The sequence below is a fragment of the Arvicanthis niloticus genome, chromosome 14, assembly GCF_011762505.2.
Source record: "Arvicanthis niloticus isolate mArvNil1 chromosome 14, mArvNil1.pat.X, whole genome shotgun sequence".
In the NCBI taxonomy this organism is placed as follows: Eukaryota; Metazoa; Chordata; class Mammalia; order Rodentia; family Muridae; genus Arvicanthis; species Arvicanthis niloticus.
Window position 1 is genome coordinate 1480710 of NC_047671.1, and position 6267 is coordinate 1486976.

General features: G+C 36.5%; 1 pseudogene; it reads left to right on the forward strand.

Annotated features, from left to right (window-relative positions):
- The first annotated feature begins 5026 nt into the window (after positions 1-5026).
- LOC117720051 (ATP synthase peripheral stalk subunit b, mitochondrial pseudogene) lies at positions 5027-5861 on the forward strand (annotated as a pseudogene).
- The last annotated feature ends 406 nt before the right edge of the window (positions 5862-6267 follow it).

The following is a 6267-nucleotide window of genomic DNA, read 5'->3' on the forward strand; positions in this document are numbered from 1 at the left end:
GAGGGGGGGGGATTCACTGACCATTTCCAGCTATTTTAAGGGTTCTCATGTACTTTGTACCATATCCTATCAAAAGGAACTTAATGTTAGATTATTAGATCATCTCATAGAAAACAAAAATAGCCAAATCACTGTGCTTCTTCCAAATGTCAGACCATTAAGTACAGCAAGCCTCCCATAATTCTCAGGTATGTTGTCCTTGGAGGTATATACACAGATGAGCCACGGAGCCACAATGGACAAATTCAAGCTCATAGTCGCAAACTTAAACTTGGTGAGTCACAAAATAAGACAAAGGGATATGAATAGGGAAGGGGGCTTTAGAGAAAGAAGGGATTGACTGAAGTCGTAGCGAGCTAGGAAAGGTTATAATAACCAAAATGTCTTATTTAATATGTGAAATGATAAAAAACAAGTTTAATAAAAGTTATTTAAAAATAAAATGAATAAAAATAACCAAGTATGCACATTTTGAAATCAAAACACTAAGGCTTCTGGGAAAGATTAGAGGCACTGAGTACTAAACTTAATTAATTAAATATTTTTTTCAAACAGAACAAGACTCATAAAAATGGGAACACCAAACGGAAGCAATACATAAACATCATATAAGTACCACAATCCCACTGAAAATACCTGAGGCTTGCTTGTACAGAGAAGGAGCAGTAGAACAATGGTTCTTGTGAACTCAGTCATATATAGCCAGGGACAAAGTTGATGGGATGTCCAAGTTTTCCCTAAATATTAATCTCAGTAGAACCAAGCTGTGGTCTCAGAGCAAGGCATACCAATTAGCAATGGCAGAGTAAGACTTCAAAACCCCATGGCTACCCCATTTCTCATCATCACCCCAACCCCTGCTTGAGATAAAAAGTTCTCTTCCTTAAGTTCCTATGCACTTTTTAGTGCTGGGGTTGCAGGCACTCACCACAACAGCCAGCTTCTGATCACATATCGTTAGCACCCATTGTCTATCTTGACTGTTTCAATTCTTTCAATGGCAGTAGCAGACGGTGGCTCTCAAATACCATCTATCCCTGTGCAATGAACATTGATCTACACAAGTGAGGCTTTCTCTTTCTAGACAGAAGGCATCTCACTGATGCCTTTTGGAAAATGGGAGAATTTCATCTCAGACATTTAAAGGCCATGATTTTGGATCCCTTCTGTCTTTTTGACTTCAAATACCTTTTACTATCTTATATATCTCAGACTTCAACATTCTTTTACCATTCTAGTTACTCTAGTTTGAATAAGGTCAAATCTCTTTTTTTAAATAAGTCCCGTTTGAATAGATGTAGATGATGGCTTCTTTTACCCTGCACATCACATTTGGAGGTGTGCAGTTCATGAGTAACACAGTTTTGCTAATGAATGACATATTAAGATTTACCTTCACTTTCCCTAAATTCCCTCACTGGCTAACCTGTCTCACTGAATAGGTGAACTTGTCTCAGAAAAAAAAGTAGAGAGCACATGGGTCATCACACACACACACACACACACACACACCCTTAACTACAAAGAAAAGGTGTTTTATTTGTTTTCAGTTCTTTGAGACATAGATTTTTTGTGCAGCTCTGGCTGTTCTGGAACTTGCTTTGTAGACCAGTCTACAAAAGAGATCTTCTTGCCTCTACCTCCCAAGTGTGATTAAAGGCGTGTGCCACCACCAGCCAGCAAGAAAAGGTTTATTTTATTTGGGTTATAAAACATTGTATTAGTTTTTGTATATTTGAACAAATCCTCATTATTTTAAAGACTTGGTACATTTTTTAATGTTCAATTCAAGCCTGGTTTTAATATGAATACATCTTAGTTTGTAAAATTCTGGGTGTGAGGCTCCTTAAATAACATTTCAGTGTTGCTGACTTTAAGTGATGTCTTATAGGCCTATAAAACTAACTCAGCAGAGAAAGGGAGGAATCTGGTAAAATGATCCAAGCAAAGATATCAATCAGTCACTTCATGGCAGACAAACCTGGAGAATGGATTGAGCTCTGTTAAGACTCTAGCCCAACAGCTCTATTCTGAAGTGAAAATTCATGAAGTGGAGCTCACAAGCACATTACTTCATAAGATTAGAATCCAAGTGAGAGAAAGCCAGATGACTATATTCGTACAAACATTGAGCACTTAGGAAGCATTTCTGCTATTATATTTGAATAGATCTAAAAAAATACCAGCTTTGTCCTTGAGTTCATGTGAGAAAATCAGTCTACAGTACAATTCCCAAAAGGTTTCATGTCAATTGTGGTGCTGAGACTCTGCAGAGTAAGCTATGTGGTTAGAGCCCAGATGACATAAAAATATTCACATACTCATGCATTGATTGGTACATTTGTTCTGAATACTTTGAGATATTAAGACAGCTAAAGGACTAATATTCATACTTAAGGTTATCAGAATTGGAAAGTGACTATATAGGTAATTTTAGTATAGGGCAGAATGCTAGCCATTTAATCAAAAGAACAATATTCTTAATATTATTACAACATTTGTAAGGGTAATTTCAACAGTACCAAGTAGAGAATATTGGAGTCAACTTCTATTAATTCAAAGGCTAACAGCAAAATCTCTATTTTTTAAAAAAAGATAATTTAATTACTGTGCTTTTCTGGAGAGGAAATGAGTTCTCAATTTTTATGTATTTAACAATTCCACTAAGAGTCCTGTGTCTAAATAATGAGTTGGTAATTTTCACCTTCTGTTGAAATATTGATTTTTTTCTGAAATATCCAATTATTATTATATAAAGCAAGAAATAAAATTCATGAGGCAAATTATTCTTTCCCTTTTCTCTATAGTGAAAACAAGCCAGAGATTGGAGTCTGCTTCTTTTTTGTGATTTTTAAAAGCTCTGAGTGATTACCGTGTCTTTTAGATCTAGATTATTCAATAGTGTGGTCATTTATCATGCTAGTCTATATGTTAGGGGGTTATAGATTGTATGTCATACACATTAAATCAATGCATTAGCAGTAAACAATACAAACTATATTTTGTTCTTGAAAACATAATGCTAATTTCAGGTGACCTTCCTGTGAAATTATATTTTCTTTTCCCCCCACCCTCACCCCATCTAAACAAACTGTTGGTTGCAGGGTTAGCCATGGCTCAGGAAATTGCTCCCCTATTTTTTGCTTGTTAGTAGGAGGCTACCAAGGGTCATAACATTAGTGGAAAAACACCATCCAGGGTTTGTGCCAATTACGTTAAAAATAAACATCTAATGAAAATGAACACTGTGCTAATATGTATATTTGATTTAGAAAATGATTTTCAAAATTAGAAGAAAATCTTTGCTTAGTTCCTGTAATAGTCTAACGGTGCATGTTCACTATCACACAGACTGACATGTCCCATTGAGGATGGCACTTAATTAAATAAGGTAATGCACACTCTACTAATGTTAGTGCTTTACTTATCTCTGAGGAAAAAGTTCACTAAGTGCATTAATTCTAATTTTAATGGCTATAATAAGCAGTATTTTACAGGCTTTCAAAACATGATTGTTATTCAAATAATTTTTTCATTATTATTATTATATGTTTTTATTTTTTACTGTCTAGTCATTACCCCCGTCCTGGTCCACTCTGTTTCCCATCCTGTTCCTCCTGTTCTTTCTTTCCAAGAGGTTGACCTCCCAACCCCCTCACCCTTCCACCCAACCCAACACTCCATGGGGCTTTAAGTCTCTCCAGGATTAGCTGCTTCTCATCTCACTGAGTCCAGACCAGGCAGCCCTCTGCTGTATATGTGTCAGGGGCCTTGTACCATCTAATGTATGGTGCCTGGTTGGTGGCTCAGTGTCTGAGAGATCTCAGGGGTCCATGTTAATTGAGACTGCTGGTCTTCCTATGGGGTTGCCTCCTCCTCAACTTCTTCCAGCCTTTCCCCAATTCAACAGGGGTCCTCAACTACAGTCCATTGGTTGAGTGTAAGTATCAGCATCTGTCTCAGTCAGTTGTTTGTTGGACCTCTTGGGGGACAGACATGGTAGGCTCTTGTCTGTAAGTACACTATAGCATCAGTAATAATGCAGATCTTGGAGTCTCTCCTTGAGATAGATCCCAAGTTGGGCTGGTTACTGGGCCTTCTTTCCCTCAGCTTGTTCCCCATATTTTGTCCCTGCAGTTCTTTTAGACAAAAACAATTCTGGGTCAGTGTTTTTGACTGTGGGATGGCAACCCCATCCTTATTTTTATCTTTTATATAGGTTTAAAGTAAACCAGATATCTTATGATTCTTTTGTATGTTGATCACATTTAATTCACTTACCTTTGTGAATATAAACTTTTCTCAACATAAAATGTAGAAACAATTAATAATATTACAAAGCAAAGGCATTCACAGAAAAGAAAATATTGGTACTCTTTTCCTGAATGTCAGTATCTAATACTGTACCACATTTTCTATCCAATATGAATATCAAATAATGAATATACCCTAATTGAGAGTCTTAAATTTTAATGTTTCAAACTATGAAAGATAATTGAAACGTATCCACTTACAGAATGAGAAAATTTTTGATTAATTAGTACCCCCCACACACAGAGAGATATGGATGGCATTGTAGTGAGTTTCAGAAAACATACATGAAGAGAATATGAAAATTGTCCCTATTATTAAATAAATTATGTCATAATCAGAAATGGGTTCATGTTATTCATGGGGTCTCACTATATTGTTTTGCTTCTTTCAATTGATCCTCCTGCCTCATCCCCCTGAGTCCTAGAATTATAGGTGTGTGCCACCACAACCTGATAGAGAAATTTTTCATTGGCATAGTATAAGATTTTTGTTTTCTACAAAAGCAAAACCAAAAAGCCCTAGTAGAATAGAAGGAGGGTGTGGTTGTTACTACAAATAACAATAAAAAGTACACAACCTATCCATTTTCTGACCAATTTAGATATCCATATAACTAAAAAGAAAAATATGACATTTATATGAATAAAAGAAATGTATGGAACATTTAAAATTTCTGCCAACCCTGACAGTCTTGGGTTGGGGTCACAGGGACATGAAGATTGCTGCCTGGACCTTCACAGACCATGCTGTCCCGGATGGTACTTTCTGCTGCCACCCCAGCCAGAGGCAGTGTCTGAAGAATGTGATGATCCTGGGAGTCTTTCACATAGATCAGTCACATCTTGCCCCTGTACCACTTTCTCCTGAAGATGGAGGGAAAGTGTGTCTTAATCCCTGAGAAACTTTTCAAGGTCCTTTCCCTTAAAACTGATATGACAGAACCCCATGTTCTTGGAACTCGGCTCAGCTTAGCTTGTATCTTCTGTCCAAAGAAATACAGGTGATTATAGCATAGATCTTCTCTACCATCTTAGCAGTTGGGTTGATTATCTATCTATGTGATTAAGAAGTGTGGTGCCTCTATTGGAGAATTTATTGACAAACATAATCAAATGATCTGGGATACAGGTGACATGGAGAAGGCACAGCAGGCACACTGCTATTACCTCTTTGACATTCAAAGAAATGCTGTTCTCATGGCCTTGAGGTCACTTATGGGGAACAGCTACAGAGAACATATAAGGAGATAAAGAAGTACCTGGACTATCATATTTCTGTACAGGACATGATGTGTCGCAAGGAGCAAGAGCAAGTGATAGACTGGGTAGAGAAGTATGTGGTGTGGGGGCAGTTCTGTAGAGCAGGAAAAGGAAACCGGTGTGAGGTGCATTGAACATCTAAAGCTACTCATTAAGAAGGCTCAAGATCACCCAGTTATACAAATGTATCTATCTCATCTGAGATGTCCAGAGAGAGCTAACTTAAATAGAAACTATTTCTTGTATTGTTGTCTACTGAAATTACAGTGTATCTTTCTTATGAAATGATTAAGGTTCATTTAGTGGCTTACCCTAGTAATATATTTGATCCTTGCTCTGTATCCAGAGTTGTCTAATCACTTTTGAATAGGCAATTTGCATCAACTTGCTACCCAACTAAAATTACCAAGTTATAGTTTAAACTTGTAATTAAATACCACCTTGCAATAAAATGACATTTGAAACAGAAAAAAAACTCCTACCAATAACTTAAAAATTATTTTTGCAAAAGCCTAAGAACTATGAAACAATAGTTTGAGAAATAACACAAATAGTTATTTTTAATTTTTATTCTCTCAGCTGCTATGAAGATGCTAATGGCCTCAGAGGTATACAGATTGGCATTACTTAGTTAATTAGGTTCCCAAAAAGAAAGGGATCTCAGACTTTTTAAATATCTTTAAAAGGCTTTAAT